Raw genomic sequence first — 23,691 nt, 5'->3', positions numbered from 1 at the left:
AAAGAAGGAGTCTCTCTCTGATTGGTGTTAATAAAAAATAAAATAAAACTCAGGTTGAAGGGGGAGGGAGCAATAGACAGCAAAGAAAATCTAATTGAGATAGCAAAATGCCAGCTCAGTCCTCCAGGAGCCAAACCTAAATTATTTTCCCCTTCCACATCAGAGGAAGATTTCTCCTTTGCAAGATCTCCTCTTTGGTAACAACTTAGAAATGTGGTTTGAGGGGGAAATCTTTGGTAGTGCCTGCTGTTCTGGGCCAGCCAGCAAAAAAAGTAGAGGGGGAAAAGAAAGGAAGGAAGAAGTTCTTTGCCTGGGAGAAGAGAGCATACACGCTGGGAAGGGCACTCACAGCAATTGGGGGCTGCTGCGGTCCCACCTGACCCGCTTTTCCGTTTGTAGCGGTTGTCGTTGACAAATTGTGTAGCTGCCTTGTGCGTCATTCTTCGTTCCCAAATCCATCTAGGGGGTACCTGTGGCTATTAATCATGGTCTTTCTTTCCATCTGCAGAGCGGGTGGCTAACACATGTCTCAGCTGGGGAGCGATGGTGCTCACAAATCCTTCTGCATTTTAGCTGTTGTGTTGGCAGTAGATTGTCTGGGTGTGTGAGGATAAGGTCTGTCTGTCTGTCTGTCTATCCACCTGCCTCCGGATCTGTTAAGAGCCGCTCAACTTCATGTCATAAACCCTACGGGCCACATGTTCAAGGGCTCAGCAACTGGGGCCAGAGTTCCCAAAATGCTCAGCTCCCATTGTTACAGTCAGGGCATAAGCAGAATATGGTGGTGCCCAGGCCCACCACGGGGGGAATTTCACCCTGGGAGGGTAACAGAGTGAATCAGTTTGACCTTGCAAAAGGCAAGGAAGTGTCCTTGTCCCAAACCACTGATTTCTACCAGCTCCTTTGCTCCACATTCAGCTCATTCTCCCCTGCCCCCCCTCAGTTCTGCAGGAAGGGAGGTTTCAGTTAATTTGTACATAAAAGAAATAAGCTGAGAAATGTGTCTTTTGACTGTGCAGCGTTGTGTATTTTCCTCAGTGTTAACACCACTCTGTGCTGACACATTCTCCTGTAATGCCTCCAGGGGGGCCTGTTACTATTTATGGAGTTCGTGTGTAGTTTTCTGCTGCAGTTACAGTTTTACTTCGGGTATAATACACAACGTGTAGTCAAAAAGGAGAGGAGGAGTTGCTTTCCAAACTAAATGCAGCCATTTCAGAGACTGACGAGGACTGGCATTTAAAATGTATCCCGCTGGCCTACACCAGTGGTTCTCGACCTTTTCCGTACCTGGATCCCCCTCAGACCTAGCCAGGATGTAGCTGGGAGCCCCCACCAGGTTGTGAACGCATGGTCCACACGAGCTGCAACGCATATCCAAGGGGAGTTTCACGCAAGGGCCATGATCCTGCAAACACGTACAAAGGCAGCCTTGTGCCCAGCTGTAGTCTCACTGAGGATCAGCACAGAGTTGCCTTACCGGCCACATATCTCAGTCTGCTTTTGAAAAGCTCCCAGCAGTGGGGCTCCTGCTCCTCCCCTCTCTCAGAGTGGCCGAATAGGATTCACCATTGGGAAAAGTTTCCCAGTGTTCACACAACATTTTGCTTTTCTTTATTTTATCCCACTGCTCCAAGCTCTCTGCCCTAGAGCCACCCTGTACAACTCCTCTCCTTCCTTAGTCACTTGAGCAAGTTGTAGACGACAGTCTTGTCTCCTCCTCCTCTTCGTTATTCTTTGTGCTCTGCTACCAGGGAGAGGCCCCAGTCACGGCTCAGGGCCCCACTGTACTAGACGCCATACAAACACAGACCAAAGACATGGTCCCTCCCCCAAAGACCTGTTAAACCTCAGTCTTCAATAAGATCCATGCAGACAGACGTTACAGGTTTGGGACCGAAGTTGTCACGTAGCCAGCTAGATTTAGCTCTTTTCACCCTCCATTCCCAAGATCATTTTGTTTTGTGTTTCTTTGAACTCCCTCCAGTCTGTCGCTCGCTTTCGGGGATGAATGCAGTGTAGGGGGTCTTTACTTTTATGATTAGCACTGAATAACTCCCCCCCACCGTGTTTTTAGCCTCCTTTGGTGAGTGCCATGGACCCTTGCCACCACGTAGATCTTCCCGGGACAGTGTCTGATTAGTTATTTATTTTAGCCAAAGAAACAAAGTCCCCCTGAGAGGGCACGATCCGTGTGAGGCAGGGGCCGCCGTGACGGGATGTCTCCAAACAGGAACACTCAGCAAGCTTGGATGCTGCGAAGCACGAAGGTGCCAAGTGCTGGACTTGCTCACACTGGGCGTCACTTCATTGGGGTCAGTGGAGTTTCTCCAGATTTACCCCGAGTTGGGAATTTGCCCTGAGGTTTCTGTGCATTGTAAACCTGCAGGAGCCTTAGGACGCAAAGCCAGGCTTTGGATTGGAGTCGTGGTGACACATGTTAGGAAAGAGAGCTGGCTTCACACTTGGGGCAGCGAGAGACAGGAAAATAGCCCCAGTCCTGTTCTCTTCCTCCTGCACGCTAGGGCTATCCTCACTGTGCCTGTGTGACCCAGCAGCAGACAGGGACAGGCAGATCAGGGACGTGCAATGTGGGCTGCTGCAGGGAATGAGAACCTAACCAAACTTCCACTCCCCTCTCCAAGCATCTCCACAGGTCCTTCCAGCAGGGAAGGTGCATTTCTCCATCCCCTCCATTGTGCGCTGGGCCGAGCTCCCTGGAGCCCAGCACGCATCTGGTGAGAGCAGCCTTCTGTCCCCAAAAGCCCAGTCACATATGCACAGGACTGGGCTGCGTGTTAAATGACGGCATCCAAAGGGAACGAAACTCACCAGGCAACTGGCAGGCGCCGACACCAGGGCACGGCCCTCGTGTGTGCATCACAGCTCAGAGGATTGGCAGGATCGGGGCTCTGAAACTCTCCCTCGTGGAGCGAGGCAGCAAAAGGCTGGTGCAGCACCTACATCCCGCTGAGACACTCAGCACGGGAGGGGGAAGGGACCCTCTCTGCAGAGTAAGCCGTCAAGAAGAACCGATCTACAACCCACACGGTGTCACAAGCGAGCCGCTCCTCTGTTAGCAACTAAAACAATATTTCCCATCCTCAGAGTTAAATGAGCCAATAGCTCGATCATGGAATGAGGCGCAGAATTAGAGACAGGGCCACCGAGCGCCTTAGTTATTGGGAATCTATGCGGGAATCACAAGCAGACATTGCCTGTTTTCTCTGCGTTTGGCCGCCTTGCAGTGTTATTCAACAACCTATTTGCAAATGACACCTATTTCCAAAGTCCTTTTTCCCCCCCGATTTCCCCTCGTTAGAGTTGCCGCGGTAATAGGGCGATTACAGTGCAATAAGCTAAACGCAAGCTATTAGCGGGAGTGCAGCCATCTTAGAGCTAAAAACCCCAGTCAAAGCCCATGTAAGTTTTCTCATTATGCACATTGAAGCTGTGCAGTGTGGTCTGGTCAACGACAGCGACACCCCTGTGCTTCCCCACCTGCCCTTCCTCCCCGCCCCGCCCCCTGCATTCTGGCCTCCCTCTCTCTGTATTCAGTCGTGGTCACAGCTCTGCAGTCGGCCAATTACTTGGGAATAATAAGTACATTTTGCAGTAAATTAAATATTAATTAGCCCTTGCCAGGTTGTTTTTTTCCTCCCCTCCCCCCCGCGCTAGAAAACAGTGGAAGGCTACGATGGGAATGAGGCTGGGCTGTGCTGGCAGGTGGGTCACAAGAAGGACTTGCCCCTCAGAGGCAGTGGATTCTCTGCCCCGTGGCCATTGTTTGTTGCTGGCCCTGATCATTTCTGTCCTTCTCGGGAGTGGGGTCAATGGAGGCCCAGGGACTGAGATTCACAAGACCTGGGTTCTATTTACAGCTCTGCCACTGACCTGCTGTGTCCCCACCCCACTCTGTGCCTCAGTTTCCCCACTCACGCTTTGTCTGTTGAGACGGTAAGTTCTCAAGGGCAGGGACTCTCTCGCTATGTGTCTGTGCAGTGCCCGGCATGGTGGGGCCCTGACCTTGGCTGGGGTCTCCAGGCACTGCTACTGAAACATAAACACGGGCTGTGCTGGGTAGTCGCCTCTCACTGTCTGGTGTTTCTGTTCCATGCCAGGCACCTCCCAAAGTCACCTATTTGGCCATTCAAGGCCCCGGTGGGCGGAGTGGTGCTGGAGAGAGACATGCCAGGGAGCAGACGTGACCCCTCGTGGGCAGTGCGTGAGTACAGGCCCCCGCAGCCTGGGCTGCGCTCGTCAGGAAGGTGTATGTAGCCAGTGCCGTCCCTGCAGGAGTGGAGACAGTCCCTCACCCCATCCTGCTTGGCCACACCGCCTCGGTGCCGTGAGGCACTGCCAGCCACACACCGACGCTCTAGGAGCAGAGACACTCAATCCGGGTGGTGTCCACTCAGGAAGCGGGATGGGGTGAGGGATGGGGAAGGGGCCTCAGTTGCCATGGGTCAGCCATAATTTGCCCCTGAACCCAAAGCAGGTGAAAGTTGCCCAAACACCGGCCAGGTGCACCCATGTGGAACCAGCCCGGGCCAGTGCCTGATTCCGGGTGGAAACCAGGCCAGCTGGATGGAGTTTCACTTTGCATTTAACATGGACCCCAAACAGGTCATTGGTCCTGAGCCCTGCAAACAGGGTTTGGTGGACAAGGATCCCAAGCCTGGGATCCTACCAGCCCCTGTGGTCTTTGTGCCCTGACATGGGCATCGTCAGAGCTCGTCCCTGTCTCCTACCAGGAAGCAGAGGCTGGGGTTGGGAAACAACAAAGTCAATGTACTGTTAAAAATCTAAGGGCTGGAGTCCTTGTGGGTACGTGACAACCCCAGTGTGGTGGGCAGAAGTTACCGTGGCGAACCGAGCTGAAATGCCAGTGTGGATTCTCAGGTGAGAGCAGCACTGCAAACCCTTCCGCTGGGTGTGACGGTGTAGATACAGAACCTAGAAACTATCAGTAGAGATAACGAAATAATCCAAGATAATGGAAAGGGGTTGGACAATGAAGCAGAGAAGATCAGCATGCCTGACTCGGCTCCCATTTAAGAAAATGGAGATTTTGCCTTTCATTCTAAGCTACCTCCCCCGTCAGTGTTGTATCTGAGCACCTCACCACAGTCTCCATTGCACACAACACTCCTGTGATTTAGGGCAGTACTTGTAACCCCCCCCCACCCCCCGTCATTCCGAGATAGGGCACATAGAGAGAGTCTGTGGTGCATGAGGGAATTGAACCTCTCTCTCCAAAGTTGCTAACCAGTACACCATCCTTCCTCTTTTCACATGTGAGCATCCCAGAGTGCCCTGTTTGATCTATGGCTGATTTCTTTGTTCAGAGGTTCTGGTGAGGATATAAGCCACAAAAGCAAAGTGTGAGTAGTTTGTACCTGTCAGCAGAATCCCAAGGTAAAACTCCACCTGCCCAGCAATCCGCTTGATAGTCTGCTAGCTGACCACTGGGCTGAGGGGAAATGTACCCGGCCCAGGTTTCCCCTTGGTGTGCTGACTCCCCTTAATGCTTTTTACATGCAGTCTGACGGTAAAAGGGTGGGCTTATTTTATTTACAGTTTATACTTAGGGGCCGGTCACAGCAGAGCTGGCTACTGTGAGATTTCAGTTTTGCATCTAACTCTTGGCATCTCGTGGTCTTCTGTGCTGTCCGTTCTTTATTTGTGTTCCATCTTGTGCGAACTTTCCATGCTGAGAATGAGTAACTGCAGGGGCTCTTTGAAGGCCTTTTGCTGTAGAAGAGGAACTGGAATTCTCTTTAAACATGTGGGCCTGCATTTTCAAGCCAGGGCCTCTCCTTGTAAACATGCTGTTGTGTTGTGTGTGAGTTTCCCACGCAAAGCTAACATTTGCACATGCACTTGGCATTTGTGCTCACAGATCCTGTTCGCTCATGTAGAGTCTATCGTTGGTGATTGCATATGAGTGTGAGCAGCAATTCCACGTGCAAAACCTAGAGGCAGAGTTGAGGTCATTTTAAAAAGGTGGATTTTGCACTGGCAATAAGCTTGTAAGCGTCATCACTCATCCAAACAGGCATCAGAAACTTGCCATGTGATCTACGTATCCAATCAGAACACCTCAAATTTTGAATACCAAATACTTGGTCTGCCTTCTGCTAAGATTTCAGGTGCTCATTAAATCGTGTTTAAAAATTTTTGTCACAGACACCCCCTGACAATGATTATGTGACCCCCAGGATGTTAAAGAAATAAACCCAACACATTTCAGTGACAGTAATCAGGCATCTCAGGCCATTAGCGTCCTCCTGGAGACTGACTCTTGTGTGCGTTTGTCAGGTGCGTTTAGGGGTCAGCCTGGAGGTACAACTAATGCAAAAATGCTGCTTAGCTGCATTACCTTGGTTCTCAACCTGGGAGTCGGGACCTCCCGCTCGTCCCTTATTGCTAAATGGCAGCGGGACCAGAGGTGTTCTGAGGCTGCCCCAGTAGGGGATGGATTGAGAACCATGCCTTCAGTATGTTGGCTTTGATAGTAAACTCCATGGGGCAGGAACTGGGTTTGCAGAGCATCTGCCAGAGCTTGGCTATGAACACAATGTAAATAATGAGTGGAAAAGCACCGTGCCAGTGCTAAGCCATGGAAGTCCACACGATATTAGCTGTCACCTGTTGTTTGCGTGTCGTGCCCAGATCCACACAGGGAGCAGCTGCCCTTTTGTCTCTTGGAGCCTTTGGTCCTTTGTTTTTCAGGCCCAACAACTGGGGTATTTTTATAGTCTTAAATCTCAGTGGATATTTTTGTATCTAAGTAAAAATGTTTGGACAAGTTCTAGGAAGAATATGACATTGGAAAAAAATCTTTTTCTTTCTTTCTTTCTTTCTTTCTTTCTTTCTTTCTTTCTTTCTTTCTTTCTTTCTTTCTTTCTTTCTTTCTTTCTTTCCCCTTCCAGCTGATCTCAAGGCTCTCTGCAGTTACAGGTTTCAGAGTAGCAGCCGTGTTAGTCTGTATTCGCGAAAAGAAAAGGAGGACTTGTGGCACCTTAGAGACTAACCAATTTATTTGAGCATAAGCTTTCGTGAGCTACAGCTGTAGCTCACGAAAGCTTATGCTCAAATAAATTGGTTAGTCTCTAAGGTGCCACAAGTCCTCCTTTTCTTTTTTCTGAATTCACAGTAGCTCTTCCTCAAGGTGAAATGAAGGCGCTGGGTTGTATTTGGTGCCTTGGTGGAGGGGCTAGGGAGGGGACAGCAGGGAGGGTGCCGCGCAACAATGCAGCCTGATCTAGTGATTAAACAAAGGGATTCAGCCAACATGTGTAAAATTAAGTGATCAAGAGTTGATTACAGAGTGCATTGATTGTGTACTGATGGATTAAACAGAGTCGTGCTTGGGATGCGATTTTCCGAGCCAGCGAGAGAGAGTGCAGGCAATTGACGTGCTGGCCAGAAGGACCTGCTTCTCCCAAGCCCCGGCTTTTATACATTCTCCGGATAAATCTGCAGAGAGGCCCATGGAATTATAATCGATTATCCATTTCTCAAAGTCACTTAAGGGCCCTGAGCTACAAGCTAAAGTGCCGGTGCGGCGAAGAGGCATTGGGTATGCGCCGGCATGTGCGGGGGCTGGCGCGGGGGGAGAATGTGGCAATGACCCTGCCTGCTGCAAGCTGATGAATCTATTTTCTTGTAGGAAACAGTTTTGACAGTTCAATATCTGTGTTTTCGATATGTGCCACCCCCCCCCGCACGCGCCCGAGGGAGGAGGGCACGAAGCAGGAAAGGGGGTAGGAGGGGACAGGAGGCAGGAAAAGACTCTGCCCCGTCACCCTTCAAATTATAGGCATATCAGTTTATCACCAACCTAACAGGCTGCCCTCCAAGTCAAGGACACAGCGCTGCAAGCCTGCCTGCAAGGATGCGCTGTGGGAGAGGGATGGGGTTGTGGGAAAAGGGGCTGGAGCTTTGGCACAGCTTGCACGGCTCCAGGCTGCAGGCAGGCACAGGGAAGGAGAGCGGGTGCTAATCACCCCTTCCCAAAGAGGGGCAGGACTTTTCCTGGGTTCTCATTTGAAATCAAAGGAAGAATGGAGAGTCCCCATTTGCAGGCTGCTTCTGTCTCTGCGGGTGCGCTCAATTCCTTTAGCGGGCAATCCAGAGACGCGGGGAGACCAGGACTCGGCTACATGGCGCTCAGCGCCTCGACAGCTGGGCACCTCATGATTCCTTTTAAATCTGCCCCGTGGGCTCTAGAGAAGAGCTCAGATAGCGCCTCAGTGAGAGCCCTGGAAATAACGAGATGGACAAGTTCCCGTCTAGTCCCTCCCTGGAGCCGATGCAGGGTCATTCCCCTGCAGGACATTTTGCTAGTGGCTGCATCCAGGGTAGTTTTTAAAATGGGGTTTCCTCCTTATATCAAGCAATTGACATGGAGACCAGCACCCATCTAGGCGCTGGTTAATTTGCCTCAATTCCCTTAGCCTGTGGCTACCATCTGCTGGCTCCTGGACCAGTGTCGCTGTCATTTGAAGGGGTACCTGTGCTGCTGTTTCCATGGCAAAGCGACACTTTGGCCCCTTCATAGTTTTGGCCTCACTGAGCCCCCTGCAAAGTCTCATTAGCTCCTTTGGATAGATGGGGAATCAGAAGGGATGGCCAACATTTTCAAAAGTGGCTGCTCATTCTGGGTGTCTTGAGTCCCCTTGAGCCTGGTTTTCAGAGGCGCTAAGCCCTGACTTTGGCTGGAATTGTGGGTGCTCAACACCTCCTGCAGCCCCAGGGGTCTCCAGTGGGACTCCCCAAAATGGAAGGACTCAGAGCTAGTGGGAACTTTGGAAAATGAGGGCCTATGTGAATTGCTCAAGGCCACAGAGTCAGTATCAGAGCAGGAGCTCCTGGCTCCCAGATCTGGGCTTTCCCCAGGCCTCCCCGGATCAGCACACCCTGAATAGTAAGGGGTGTGAGCCCAGGAGAACCCAAAACTGTCCAGGACTGGAAGGAGTGGCCACAAACACACTTTTGCGTCATTCAGCCAGCTCTGAGAACGACAGTCTCACAAGCTACCCCTGAGAAAGGGACGGGATATCCATACTGAGGTAATGAGGGCCAGCCGAGGACCCAAGTGGCAGATAGCATGTGCATGGGGAAGTGCCAGCACCAGTCAGAAAACGGATTCCCAGAAAGATGCCAGCCCTGAACCAAGAGTCTGAGATGCTGTTTGCTCAGAGGCTCCCTACATCTGTGACCTTAGAACTGCTCTCCTACTCTGCAGGGTGCCTTCTTGTCCTTCATTCCAGCCTCTGAGAGTGCTTCCTGGCCAGGCGCGGAGGCCTGTACATTAAACGTCCACCTCCTGCCTCTAGCTCCTACTGCCATTGCCTCTGTGGAACGGACGGAGGAATTTTGGACCAGATCCATCTAACCTTGGCCCAAGAACAAGAGACCAAACCCAGAAAATTAAACTGGGTCCTCCCGCCTGGGCAGTGCAGCTGAGCAGACCCACCCAACCCCCAGCTGGGTCGGCAGGTGCCGTTGCTCGGTGGTGTGGCGGACGAGGTCGTGAAAGTAACCCTGGTGATGAGTGGAGGTTCTTCCGTGGCCTGTGGCTCTTCATGATCAAAAAACAAGCTGGCCGGGGACAGTTGCCCGGCCGACATCCCTGGAGATGAAAATTCCTCCCTCCACGCACTAGTGGCAGCTGCCTCTCCCTGCCCCAGCCGGAGTGTGAAGGAGGACAGTGGCATTCATCCTTGGCCTCACAGGAGGGACTTTTCCCTAGCGTCTGAGCTCTGCTCAGTGCAGAGGAGGGGAGAAGTCAGCTACAGCTCCCTGATCCAGTGCCAGCCTGACTGAACCCCCAGTCTCAGCCAGAGAAGCCAGCACAGGATCAGTTTAGCTCTGCTCCACTCCTGAAATCGCCCCTATCTGGACAAGAGGCCCCGCCTCCAGATTTACCCCAGGGGAGAGTTCACCGGCCCACGGGGAATTCACTGCCGGCCATTGACAGAACACGGCAGCCCTGGTGCCACCCACACAACGCATTCTGGCCTTGGGGGTCTGAGAGATGTAGGCCAGGCAGGGGAAAAGCTGGACAAGCCAATAACCAGGGGAAACTAGGACAGGCTCCAAGTTTCTTCTTAACATTTCTCTTTCTTGCCTGTAAATCTAGGGGATGCGTTGCTGATTCGCTCTGGTGCTAAGCCGCTCCTTGTGCCAAGTACAAAAGTAGCACTGGTGCGATGGGGCGGCAGTCGGTCCCAGCTCCGGTGGCCTTTCCCTCTCTTCTCCTTCCCAGCCCTGCCACACTCTCCCTTTCCTCCTCTCTTTTCTTTCCGCGGCTTGCGTTCCTCTCATCGAGAATTCATTGTCTTGTCAGCCTCTAGTTAGCTGGCGTGCGTGCGAATCATAAATTACACCGCCCGGGCCTTTCTGCTCTGCTTCAGCACAGACAAAAAGATTGCACTCCATCACCGTGTCGCCCGGCTTTTAGTGGTATTGATCAACGCGGGCCCCCCCGCTTTTCATTTTAACCGAGCCGGTTAAGTGCAGTATCTTATTTTGTGCTGGGACAAATGAAAAGAATATTAGCAAGGGCTGAAATATATCTCTTTTTTATCTCTCTGCTACTTTTTTATTGAATCTTTCTGAGTAGGTGGCTTTCCGCAGGATGACAGCCTCATGACAGGCTCCTCATTAGAGCTCAGACAGTAATTGTGATGCATTTCCCTGCGCGGCCTTTTCACTTCTTCCCCCCCACCCCTCCCCTCTCCCTTTTCCCTGATTTGTAAAGTGATTGGATGTACAGACTCACTCCGTTTCTTAAATTATTGCCCAGTGTAATCCATCTTCCTCTCTCCTGCGATGGGCAGCTGTGCTCTCTGCAGATTGAGCGCAGGGGCTTTGGGTTCTCTTCCCCACCCAGGGGTTTCTTGCGCCTTCTGGTACTGGCCACCTAGCTGGACCTGGGGTCTGATCCGCTTGGGCAGTTCCTGTGTTCCTCAGATCACCAGATGTGGAAGCGCTGTAGAAGTACCAAGCATTATTATAATTTATAGCCGTCACATATAGTCACTTTGGACCAGCTCCTCATCGGGTGCTAATTGGGTTTATCCCAGCTGAGCATCGGGGCCTTCCAGTTAAATGACCCCATTTATCCAGAGCAGCAGCTGCACTGGTAGCCCACCTGTGCAGTGTAGGAAGATGGAAACAAACAAGTGCAGTAATAAAATCAGTATTTTAGCAATCTTTTCCCCATTGGAGCCCTCCATAGCCCTCCTATCCCAAGAGGAGCCCAGATGTTGTCTCAATAAATCAGAGCCTTAGCTAGATAAGCTACAAAGGGAGGATCGGGTTAGGGTTGCGGCACTGCACTGGGCCTCAGGAGACCTGGATTACATTGTCAGCTCTGTGTGACCTTAGGCAAGTCATTTAATTTCTCTGGGCTTCAGTTCCCCCATCTGTAAAATGGGGAGAATGCCTCCTTTCACCCACCCTTTCTGTCTTCTGCCTTCCTATTCAAGACAGTTTCTGCTGGGGCCTTCTCACTGCTCCGGTAATGAAATGATTAATACTAACAAGTGACTCCTGTAAAGATTTTTTAAATCAAAACCAGCTCTCCCACCTCCCCAGAATTCGTGTGCAGTTCAGGCTCAGTTATCCACGGCAGGGTCTGTTGGTCGCATGGAGAACCCCCTGGAGGAGGATCTGAACGTACTTGCTGAGTGCCTGGCGTTTGGATAGTTGAGGTCGGAGTGTGCGTGCTCGCAGGGCTAGATTCTGAGCTGTTGGATGGGGCTGTGTTAATCTGGAGTCACCTTGCTGCCCTCTGCGAAGTGACTGCAGGTTTACACCAATCTAGCTGAGATCAGGTCTGGCCATTGGGGGCTAGTTCTCCTTCGACTTGCACCTGGTGCGTTCACTTCCCCCAGCGCAAAGCGGGTGGCACTTTGCCTGTGTGTTGGTGATGGCACAAGGTGCAAGGCTGTGGAGCATCAGGCCCTTGGTCTTTCTGCTCCTGACCCAGCACCTGCTGATGTTGATGGTCATTGAAACAGCCCCTTTGGTGCTGCTGCCTTGCCAGGCCATGCCCGTCGGCTGGGATGAACCTCAGAGGGCTCTGAACCCGACAGAGCTCAGCACACAGACTGCCTGAGGACCAGGAGAGGAGTGAGCAGGGGCAGGGCGGGGAAAAGGCGGAGCAGGGGGTGGGGTCTGGGGAAGAGGCGGAGCAGGGGGTGGGGCTGGGGAAGAGGCGGAGCAGGGGGTGGGGTCTGGGGAAGAGGCAGAGCAGGGGGTGGGGTCTGGGGAAGAGGCGGAGCAGGGGGTGGGGTCTGGGGAAGAGGCGGGGAAGGGGGTGGGGCCGGGGGAAGAGGCGGAGCAGGGGGTGGGGCCGGGGGAAGAGGCGGGGCAGGGGGTGGGGGCTGGGGAAGAGGCGGGGCAGGGGGTGGGGCCGGGGAAAGAGGCGGAGCAGGGGGTGGGGTCTGGGGAAGAGGCGGGGCAGGGGGTGGGGCCGGGGAAAGAGGCGGAGCAGGGGGTGGGGTCTGGGGAAGAGGCGGGGCAGGGGGTGGGGGCTGGGGAAGAGGCGGAGCAGGGGGTGGGGTCCGGGGAAAGAGGCGGAGCAGGGGGTGGGGTCTGGGGAAGAGGCGGAGCAGGGGGTGGGGCTGGGGAAAGAGGCGGAGCAGGGGGTGGGGCCGGGGGAAGAGGCGGAGCAGGGGGTGGGGCTGGGGAAAGAGGCGGAGCAGGGGGTGGGATCTGGGGAAGGGGCAGAGCAGGGGGTGGGGTCTGGGGAAGAGGCGGAGCAGGGGGTGGGGCCGGGGGAAGAGGCGGGGCAGGGGGTGGGGTCTGAGGAAGAGGCGGGGAAGGGGGTGGGGCCGGGGGAAGAGGCGGGGCAGGGGGTGGGGCTGGGGAAGAGGCGGAGCAGGGGGTGGGGTCTGGGGAAGAGGCGGAGCAGGGGGTGGGGTCTGGGGGAAGAGGCGGAGCAGGGGGTGGGGTCTGGGGAAGAGGCGGAGCAGGGGGTGGGGTCTGGGGAAGAGGCGGAGCAGGGGGTGGGGTCTGGGGGAAGAGGCGGAGCAGGGGGTGGGGTCTGGGGAAGAGGCGGGGCAGGGGGTGGGGTCTGGGGAAGAGGCGGAGCAGGGGGTGGGGCCGGGGGAAGAGGCGGGGCAGGGGGTGGGGCCGGGGGAAGAGGCGGGGCAGGGGGTGGGGCTGGGGAAGAGACGGAGCAGGGAGTGGGGTCTGGGGAAGAGGCGGAGCAGGGGGTGGGGTCTGGGGAAAGAGGCGGAGCAGGGGGTGGGGTCTGGGGGAAGAGGCGGAGCAGGGGGTGGGGTCTGGGGAAGAGGCGGAGCAGGGGGTGGGGTCTGGGGAAGAGGCGGAGCAGAGGGTGGGGTCTGGGGAAGAGGCGGAGCAGGGGGTGGGGTCTGGGGAAGAGGTGGAGCAGGGGGTGGGGCTGGGGAAAGAGGCGGAGCAGGGGGTGGGGTCTGGGGAAGAGGCGGAGCAGGGGGTGGGGCTGGGGAAGAGGCGGAGCAGGGGGTGGGGCCGGGGGAAGAGGCGGAGCAGGGGGTGGGGTCTGAGGAAGAGGCGGAGCAGGGGGTGGGGTCTGGGGGAAGAGGCGGAGCAGGGGGTGGGGTCTGGGGGAAGAGGCAGAGCAGGGGGTGGGGCTGGGGAAAGAGGCGGAGCAGGGGGTGGGGCTGGGGAAAGAGGCGGAGCAGGGGGTGGGGTCTGGGGAAGAGGCGGAGCAGGGGGTGGGGCCGGGGGAAGAGGCGGGGCAGGGGGTGGGGCTGGGGAAAGAGGCGGGGAAGGGGGTGGGGCCGGGGGAAGAGGCGGAGCAGGGGGTGGGGCTGGGGAAAGAGGCGGAGCAGGGGGTGGGGCCGGGGGAAGAGGCGGGGAAGGGGGTGGGGCCGGGGGAAGAGGCGGAGCAGGGGGTGGGGTCTGAGGAAGAGGCGGAGCAGGGGGTGGGGCCGGGGGAAGAGGCGGGGCAGGGGGTGGGGCTGGGGAAGAGGCGGAGCAGGGGGTGGGGCCGGGGGAAGAGGCGGAGCAGGGGGTGGGGTCTGGGGAAGAGGCGAGGAAGGGGGTGGGGTCTGGGGAAGAGGCGGAGCAGGGGGTGGGGTCCGGGGGAAGAGGCGGAGCAGGGGGTGGGGTCTGGGGGAAGAGGCGGAGCAGGGGGTGGGGCTGGGGAAAGAGGCGGAGCAGGGGGTGGGGTCTGGGGAAGAGGCGGAGCAGGGGGTGGGGTCTGGGGAAGAGGCGGGGAAGGGGGTGGGGCCGGGGAAAGAGGCGGAGCAGGGGGTGGGGTCTGAGGAAGAGGCGGAGCAGGGGGTGGGGTCTGGGGAAGAGGTGGAGCAGGGGGTGGGGTCTGGGGAAGAGGTGGAGCAGGGGGTGGGGTCTGAGGAAGAGGCGGAGCAGGGGGTGGGGTCTGAGGAAGAGGCGGGGAAGGGGGTGGGGCCGGGGGAAGAGGCGGGGCAGGGGGTGGGGCTGGGGAAGAGGCGGAGCAGGGGGTGGGGTCTGGGGAAGAGGCGGAGCAGGGGGTGGGGTCTGGGGAAGAGGCGGAGCAGGGGGTGGGGCCGGGGAAAGAGGCGGAGCAGGGGGTGGGGCCGGGGGAAGAGGCGGAGCAGGGGGTGGGGCTGGGGAAAGAGGCGGAGCAGGGGGTGGGGCTGGGGAAAGAGGCGGAGCAGGAGGTGGGGCCGGGGGAAGAGGCGGAGCAGGGGGTGGGGTCTGGGGGAAGAGGCGGAGCAGGGGGTGGGGTCTGGGGAAGAGGCGGAGCAGGGGGTGGGGCTGGGGAAGAGGCGGAGCAGGGGGTGGGGTCTGGGGGAAGAGGCGGAGCAGGGGGTGGGGTCTGAGGAAGAGGCGGGGAAGGGGGTGGGGTCTGGGGGAAGAGGCGGAGCAGGGGGTGGGGTCTGGGGAAGAGGTGGAGCAGGGGGTGGGGCTGGGGAAGAGGCGGAGCAGGGGGTGGGGTCTGGGGGAAGAGGCGGAGCAGGGGGTGGGGTCTGAGGAAGAGGCGGGGAAGGGGGTGGGGCCGGGGGAAGAGGCGGGGAAGGGGGTGGGGCCGGGGGAAGAGGCGGAGCAGGGGGTGGGGCCGGGGGAAGAGGCGGAGCAGGGGGTGGGGTCTGGGGAAGAGGCGGAGCAGGGGGTGGGGCCGGGGGAAGAGGCGGAGCAGGGGTGGGGCCGGGGGAAGAGGCGGAGCAGGGGTGGGGCTGGGGAAAGAGGCGGAGCAGGGGGTGGGGTCTGGGGAAGAGGCGGGGCAGGGGGTGGGGGCTGGGGAAGAGGCGGAGCAGGGGGTGGGGTCCGGGGAAAGAGGCGGAGCAGGGGGTGGGGTCTGGGGAAGAGGCGGAGCAGGCGGTGGGGCTGGGGGAAGAGGCGGAGCAGGGGGTGGGGCTGGGGAAGAGGCGGAGCAGGGGGTGGGGTCTGGGGGAAGAGGCGGAGCAGGGGGTGGGGTCTGGGGAAGAGGCGGGGCAGGGGGTGGGGCCGGGGAAAGAGGCGGAGCAGGGGGTGGGGCCGGGGAAAGAGGCGGAGCAGGGGGTGGGGTCTGGGGGAAGAGGCGGAGCAGGGGGTGGGGTCTGGGGAAGAGGCGGAGCAGGGGGTGGGGCCGGGGGAAGAGGCGGAGCAGGGGGTGGGGCTGGGGAAAGAGGCGGAGCAGGGGGTGGGGTCTGGGGAAGAGGCGGGGCAGGGGGTGGGGTCTGGGGAAGAGGCGGAGCAGGGGGTGGGGCCGGGGGAAGAGGCGGGGCAGGGGGTGGGGTCTGGGCAAGAGGTGGAGCAGGGGGTGGGGTCTGGGGAAGAGGCGGAGCAGGGGGTGGGGTCTGGGGAAAGAGGCGGAGCAGGGGGTGGGGTCTGGGGAAGAGGTGGAGCAGGGGGTGGGGTCTGGGGAAAGAGGCGGAGCAGGGGGTGGGGTCTGGGGAAGAGGTGGAGCAGGGGGTGGGGCTGGGGAAAGAGGTGGAGCAGGGGGTGGGGTCTGGGGAAGAGGCGGAGCAGGGGGTGGGGTCTGGGGAAGAGGTGGAGCAGGGGGTGGGGCTGGGGAAGAGGCAGAGCAGGGGGTGGGGCTGGGGGAAGAGGCGGAGCAGGGGGTGGGGTCTGGGGAAGAGGCGGAGCAGGGGGTGGGGCCGGGGGAAGAGGCGGAGCAGGGGGTGGGGCCGGGGGAAGAGGCGGGGAAGGGGGTGGGGTCTGGGGAAGAGGCGGGGCAGGGGGTGGGGCCAGGGGAAGAGGCGGGGCAGGGGTTGAGTCTGGGGCATTGCCCCTGTGGCAGCACTGCCTCTGGCCCCTGATTCATCAGGCCTTGCTCTGAAACTGACTCAGAGCTGAGCGTCCTGATCCCGCGATGTGCTGAAGCCAGCGGAAGCCGCGAACATTCACCACCACCCAGAATCGGGCCCAAAGGAAGGCACTGGAAACCCCACAGAGACAGTGCTCCGTCCCTAAAGCAGGACAGTAAATAGCCTGGTATGATCCAAATCCACCGACAGGGATATGCTGATTAGAGAATAAATACGGAAGGCAAAGATCAACATTATTCATGTTCTGTCACTTGATTACCAAATAGTTTCTGCTTCCCCACGTCTTTCTGCCTGGTCGCAGATACTCTGCGCTGACACATAAACCATCTCCTCTTTAATCGCCGTGTTCTTATCCGCCGCCCATCAGCCCACCGCAGCCCCGTCACCACCACTTACTGTCACTGCCGAGCTGTTTGCAATGGACGGCGTTGCCCAGTTCACGGGGAGGAGGGCGAGCGTTTGCCTGCTTCGGAGCTAATATGGGGCTTGCTTTGAATGATTGTTTTGTGAGCTGGAAGGAAAGGAGGCCTGTCACGCAAGATACCTGCTATCAGGACACAGATAACACCAGGCCCATCACAGAGCAGAAACGAATTGCTGCGGAGCTATGTGTAGGCGTGCGTGGGGGGTGCAGGAGAGGCGCTTGCCGCGGTGACACCCCCAGGGAGGCTGTGTCACTGTGACCCTTCCCACCCGCCTGGTTTCGGTGCAGCCCGAGAGGCGCAGCATAAACTGTTGCACCTCAGGTCCCAGCGTGGGGTTGTTTTTATTCAGAGGCGTTTCAGGTCAGATGATTTTGATTGATTTTAAGCGACAGAGGCATCTTTAGAAAAAAGGAAGGCAGAAATAAGAAAAGGAAATGGAGGAGTGGTCTCCGTTGCACTCACGTGCCTGGAACATGGCTTGGGCTGCCGACAATTAAATGCGGGGAAGGAGTTTTCTGATCATTAAGACGTGTCAGTGGGAGAAAAGCAACTGGGCACAACTGGTGATGCGATCTCTAGGGAGGGGGTCGGAGCCTTATTGCTGGGGCACTTCAAAGTAGAATGGGCAAAACACAAGCAAATAGCCTGGAGCGAACAGCCCTGCTTTTCCTCCTGGCTGCCCCTGCCCACCTGAACATACCATATGGGCCCCAATTTACACACCTAGACAGGGAGACCCGGAGAGACGCATTGGCTGGGGCAGGGGCTAGATGAAGGGGTGGTAGTTCCAAACAAATAATCCAATTGCAAACAATTTATTCAACTAATTTTGCATCTTATTGTGTTCCCGGAATGAACCGATGTGTGATTCTTCTCAAGTTTGTTTATTCAAAGTTGCGTGTGAATTTCTCTTACCCAGTGGCTGCCTCATGCCGTAAGTCACATGGAATTGTTTTTGTTTGCTGACTGGACGACGGTCATTCTGGTCTAACACCCACCGAAAACGAATTCCCGGTTTTGCTTTCTGCGTGCACTGTGGGAGGGGGGAGTTTGAAGTTGACTTTCCTTGGTGCCAGTGCTAATAACACGTGACCCACCAACATTCGCAGACACAAAAAGGGTCAGAGTCCGCCACAGCAAATGTATGTGAGGATCTAGCCAATGTTTCTAGGACATCGTCTGCAGTGTTCTCCCAACGCTTCCTAGCGGGGCTGTTCCCAGCTCTCCTTTTGCTGATCTTTCTAGTCTCGGGTTTTGTGCTGCTGGCCATCACGGCGGGATCTGAGCCGCTCCCACCTAAAGTACCATAGAAATAGCAGAGTTCCTGAGGCCTTTGTGGGGTCTGTGGCTCTTTTCTGTGTGTCTAAATTAGTCTAGGGTTTTCCGTAGTGCCATAGTGGCCCCATCTCTTCTCCCGTCCGTCTCTAGCTCAGGTAGATCTGATCTGCCTGCGGCTCCGGGAGCTGAGGGGCTTTAGTTGTCCATTTATATGACATGGATATTTATCATATTTAGGATTCCTGGCCCTGGGGAGCGGGGAGGGATGGTTTAGTGGCTAGAGTGGTGTGGGGAAGGGCTGGGAGTCAGCACTCCTGGGTTCTATTTCCAGATCCAGGAGAGAGTGAGATCTGGTGCTTGGAGCAGGAGGCTGAGAGTCAGTTGTAGGCCAGTCATTGCCTCATTGTGAGATTCATTTCACCGCGGTATGCCTCTGTTTCTCCATCTGTGCAGTGGGGATAGTGACACCGACCCACCCTTGCAAAGCGCTCTGTGACCCAGGGAGGTGCTACAGAACCTCCTGGAGGTTGCATGGCTCCCATCATGACGCGCTAGGGATGGTGACTGCATCGTGTTTTTAGCTGGCTGCTCGACCTGGGTGCTGATCCGGCCTAGCTCTGAGCTCCCCGGTCTGGTGCAATCCCAGTTGTTACTCCTGCTATTTGGGATCTGGTAAGAATGCTGCGTAGGAACCCAGCTCATCCTTCACCCCGGGAAAGGACAGGTGGGAATTCAGCCGTAGGTCTCAGCTGCCTTATATGAGCTATTGGTGAGTCATCTGACCCCCACCAGTAGCTTCCATTGCGTTACCCTTTTTTTCAAAGCTAAGTGGAGGAACTTTTACTTGGTGTTCGGGGGCGATTTACAGCTCAGATGGAGCTGAAGGAGACTGAGAACTTCACTGTCCAAAGTCTCCGAGAGGAGGAGTCGCCTCCTTTGCATTTCTCTTGCTGTTTGCACTGAAGGAGTTTCCTTCGGTTGTTCTTTTTAGAGTCACTTCAGCAACATACTTACACAGCTCTGCTGGTGCCCCTCAATCCCAACCCGCAGCCCCCTGGTATCCCAGCCCTGAACCTCCCCCCACAACAGCTCTGACAATGCCCCTAAGTCCCGACCCGCAGCCCCCTGGTACCCCAGCCCTGAACCTCCCCCCGCAACAGCTCTGCCAATGCCCCTCAGTCCTGACCCACAACCCTCTCTGCTATTTCAGATTTAATTGTTGGGCACGGGCTGCATTTGTGTCTGTTTTATAGCAACGGAGCTCGTCAGGGACTGAGCTGCGATTGTCAGACTCATTTCACAGATATCTAAGCTATGTTCAGAGCCCAGGGACCCAATCCTGCTTTCAGTCATGGGGGTGTCAGACCATGGAAATCAGTGGAATTGCTCTAACCAAGACAAGGATCTAGCTCCCAGTCTCCAGAAGGGAGAGGAGGGCGCGTTACTATTAATTCAGTAGCCACCTGGGTTGTGATCCATTTGCAAGCTCCCTCTGAAGGGGCCTTTGGAAAAATTCCACAGCGCAGGGGTTCATTTGTGTATCAAGAACTCTCTGCTTCCAGGGCAGGAAATATTCAGTTTCAACACTTACAGTTAAACATTTCCTCGGAGCCTGAGAGACCATGCAAACAGCAGGAGAGCCCAGGGTCTGCCTTTTCATCTCTCTGGCACTAGCCAGCGACGGGGACGCAGCGGAGTCGAGGAAGGTAAACACTGGAGCAGAGCCCTACAGCTTGACAAGGGACCGAAGGGGGGAGAGAGAGGCAAGGAAAACAAAAACACAGCTGCCAAAAACAAACCCTGAAAAGAGCCGTTCAGGGTCTCCCAGGAGCAGGCTTGGCACAGAGAGCGGAGCTGGGGCACCGGGCAGGTCCGCATGGGGAGGCAGGTCTGACCCAGGATGGGAACTCTGGGCAGCGCCTGTCACAGGTCGATGCCCTCTCCCCTGCCCCCCAGTGGAATAGATTTACCACCCTAGCTCAGTTCGGAGGTGGCTTCTGAGTTTCAGTGGTGTGGGCTGGGTCAGTTACCGGCTTGAGATCCCAGAGCCGGACTCACTCCTTCGTGGTGGTGAGTGCCCTGCCAGCCCCTACCTATGGAGTGGGCGGATGCCAAGCTAAGGATGTCTCTGCCCTCCTTTGCCCCTCCAAAAGTGAAAGCTGCTGCACTCAGGATTCACTGCACCCTGCTCTAGCATTGCACGATGCCCAGGCGTCATCCCCAGACCAGAGGGTGGGAGTCCGGCTGGCCCTGAGGCCAGGGAATATGGTCCGGGGTGTGTTCTCAGTTGGCCTTGTGCACAGACAACACATCTTTGGCCTCAGGAGCGCTCCCTATTTACCGTGAGTCCTGCAGGCCTGGGCGCCGTGTGTAGGAGTCAGAGTGGGTCCCCTCCCTGCTGCTCATAGTGAGACTGGCAGCTCCTCTGAGCAGTGGCCGAGTCTTTCCCTCTCTGCCATGAAGCCCCAGCGCAGCAATCAATCACACTCCTGCGCAGCTGTGTGTCATAGGCCCCGCGCTGCTGAACCCTGAGGGAGGACCCCCCCCGCCAGTGCCAGTGGCAGGCGCCTGTGCTCACCGGAGCAGGAGGGTGGGAGCTCTCGCCCCGCTGTCCCCACCCTGGTCCGAGGGGGGCAGCGTGCAGCGCAGGGACAGCTGCCCCGTGCTTGGTTGGCACAGATCTGTTACAGTACAGTCAGTGTAGCTGGCAGCTTAGGGGAGCACTGCTCATCCTCCTGCCGGCCTGGCCTGAGGGGGCTGCTGGGCCCGGGACAGGGAGGCTGGGCTTGGGAGCGCAGGGCCCGATCCAGCGCCCGGTACAGTCGGTGAGAGTCTTTCCATCAATGGCAGTGGCGCGTGGCTCAGGCCCTGGAAGAGGAGGGCGGTCTCCCGGCAGAGGGGAAGCCACGGGGCCCCTTGGAGGCCAGGCAGGTTCCATTTCATAGCTCCCAGCCTTCGAGTAAGGATCCTGCAGCCCGCAGCTCTGGTCTGTGCTAGGGAAGTGGAGCCAATTTAACCCGCAGCTGCCTTCAGGACGCGCAGCCCATGGAAGCTAATTGCAGGGCAGCCGCCCGCATGTCCCCCGCGTGCAGCCAGCGTGCTGCCGACACAGAGCGGGTGAAACAGGCTGGTCGCTTGAGGGTAGCAAAGCCGCCCCTGGCACTTGATGGGCTCCTTTTGCTTTGGCTTCTTCAGGCTGCTGCCCCGTTGCCCGCCGTAGCAGGGCTGCTGCCCCATGGCCCGGGTGAGTTTCCCTCCTTCGTCCTAAGGCCCCCCGGGCTCGGCCCTGAGAGCACGGCTGGAGACGGTGGCTCAAGGGTGCCCCTAGTGGCGATGGCAGGAAAGGGTGCCCGCCCCATCCCAGCGCAGCTGCTACCGTTCTGCGTCCCAGACGGCCTAGGTCTCGGAGGGCGCGCGCCCAGCGCAGGCGGATGGGGAGGGGATCCAGGAGGGCAGCGTGTTTACCCAGCGGGGACCCAGCAGGATTTCCCGTCCGCTCGAAGACGGCCTGTTTATTTTGGGAGGGAGAGTCAGACAACGCCATTGTTTTGTTGCTGGGGCTAACGTTATAAATAGCAGGCGGTGGGGGTCCCTCCCGGGCTATTTCAAGCCCCCACTACACAAAAGTGGAAAGGCTCCAACAGGAAGCTGGAATTGCTCAAATGCCGGCCTTTCCCGCAGGGGTCAGCGTGCGCTGGTTGTTTGGCTCCGGTTTGGTTTTTGGGCATTATTTAAACATGACAGACTGAGGAGAGAGCTTCTGTCTGAGAGAGGGGGAGACATCCCAGGATAGCAAAGCTGCATGTCTGCAAATCTGCCGGGAGGGGAGTGGGGTCCGCTGGGTGGAGCAGGGAAGCGTGGGAGAGGGGTCAGAGCCCTCGGAGTCTGTTCTGGGCTGGAGGCAGAAATTGTGTCTCGTGGCTAGAGAGGGGCTGCGAGTCAGGACTCCTGAGTTCCCTGCCTGGCTTTGGGATGGGAGTATGAGCCAGTGGTTAGAGCAGGAGGGGCTGTAAAGAGACAATGGATTCATGGTGTTGTTCCGATCTCTGGCTCTGACCTTGGGCAAGTCCCTCTCGCTGTCTCCATTTCCTCATGGGAAAAGTGAGATACTATATACCTGCCCCACAGGGGGCTGGGATCTAATTAACGGCTTTGCCTAAAGTGCTTTGCAAGCCCCACGGAAGCACCGTCACTGGCTATTTGTGCCTTTCGAAGGCAAGGAGGAGCCAAGGTTAGTCACAAACTTATTTCAGACCTTGCCTCTCCTTAAATCTGTGCACAGGCTGTTTATACGGTGAGCAGCAGGAACCCAGTAAAGCTGCCTGCGCCCACATTTCATCTTTTGAGAAGGTCTCTTCCTTTAACGGGCATTCATTGAGCTGGGCTCCGCTGTTCTCAGGAGCCATAAAATGGCACCTTTTGGCTGGTGATTGGAAGGCCACGTTGCATGCAGCCCCTTGTATCCAGCGCAGACTGCTTTATTGTGCATTACTGCCTCTCGCCTGGATTTCACCAATTTGATCCGTGTCTAATACATAAATAAATAATCCAGCAGGAGGGTTCACATTAGATGACAACAGGCAGCCATAAAGCACGCTTCCCCTTGCAGGAGTGCTCAGACCTGGACTCGGCACGCCCCCTTATGAGCGCAGTCGCTAATACAGCTGGGAAACCGGGATTTGGAGGCCGTTGGGGTTTTCTCCTTTATTGTAGCTTCATTGTTTGCTTTAGAGTTTTATTTTATGTTAAATAGGCGCTGTATATTCCTAACAGAGGGGGCAATAAAGTTTCTGAGCTGGAGGAAATTGGCTTAGGAACAGGGACTTAAACAGAGAAATCTGGTTGTGCAGTGAAAATAGAAAGGCAGCATTCTCAGGCCTGGGGCGAGCCGCAAGAGTTTTTCTGAGCTCTCCCCAGTCTGATCCTGCAGGGTTCTGAGCGCCCCCAACTCCCAGGGAAGTCAGAGACACTCAGCTCCTCCCGTTATCGGGCCCCGATAACATCAACCTATGGGGAGACGAACGAACCTATGGGGAGATCGAATCGATTCCTGGTGTGACTCAGTGAACTTCAGCGCGGCGAAGCCAGGATCTGGCCCATGACCTTTCCAGTGGAATGCCAGCCTTCCTCCTGGAGCGCTGGGGAGCGGCCTGAGCGGAGCTGCTGTCAGGAAGCCAGGCGAGGCGTGTGGCCATGGCCGCGGTGCAGCACTCCAGGGAGCGCAGGGTGGGATTCGGTAACGGGGAGCTGCTGCAGAGCAGAAGGGAGCCCCCGCCAGGCTCCCACATGGCACTGAGCTCTCCTTTTATACGTTGTTACTGGACATGTGGGGTGGGCGGGAGGGAGAGGCGTGTGCTCTGAGTCCGGAGCTGGAGCAAGCCAGGAGCTCCGGGGGTTCTTCTCCTCTCACCACAGGAAATGAGAAATTCCCACGGCCTTCAGTGGGACTTACTCATCTCTGAGGGGTTGGGGAGAAAGAGAACAGTGCCCTGGGTTTTAAGCCGCTCTGTCACTGCCTCACTGCATGGGCTGGGGGAATTCCCCTCTCCGTACATTGGGGTTAATGATCCTGGCCCACCTCACACAGGGGCTGTCGGGCTTAACAATAGTAATTAGCACTTTATCGTCCGTCCATCTCCAAGTGGCAGAGCAATGGCGTCATTCCACATTTTATAGATGGGGAGACCGAGGCAGAGAGCGGGGATAAGGTCCTGCCCTAGACCACACAGGGACGCAATGGCAGAGCCAGG

General features: G+C 57.0%; 1 protein-coding gene across 6 annotated transcripts in view; it reads left to right on the top strand.

Moving 5' to 3' along the window:
- RNF220 (ring finger protein 220) overlaps window positions 1–23,691 on the top strand; it is a 329,969-nt gene that overhangs the window by 184,564 nt on the left and 121,714 nt on the right. The window lies entirely within an intron of this gene.

This window comes from Chelonia mydas, chromosome 8, assembly GCF_015237465.2.
Source record: "Chelonia mydas isolate rCheMyd1 chromosome 8, rCheMyd1.pri.v2, whole genome shotgun sequence".
NCBI classification, from domain to species: domain Eukaryota; kingdom Metazoa; phylum Chordata; order Testudines; family Cheloniidae; genus Chelonia; species Chelonia mydas.
Note: the sequence above shows the minus strand (reverse complement) of the source record. Positions and strands in the feature narration are given on the sequence as shown.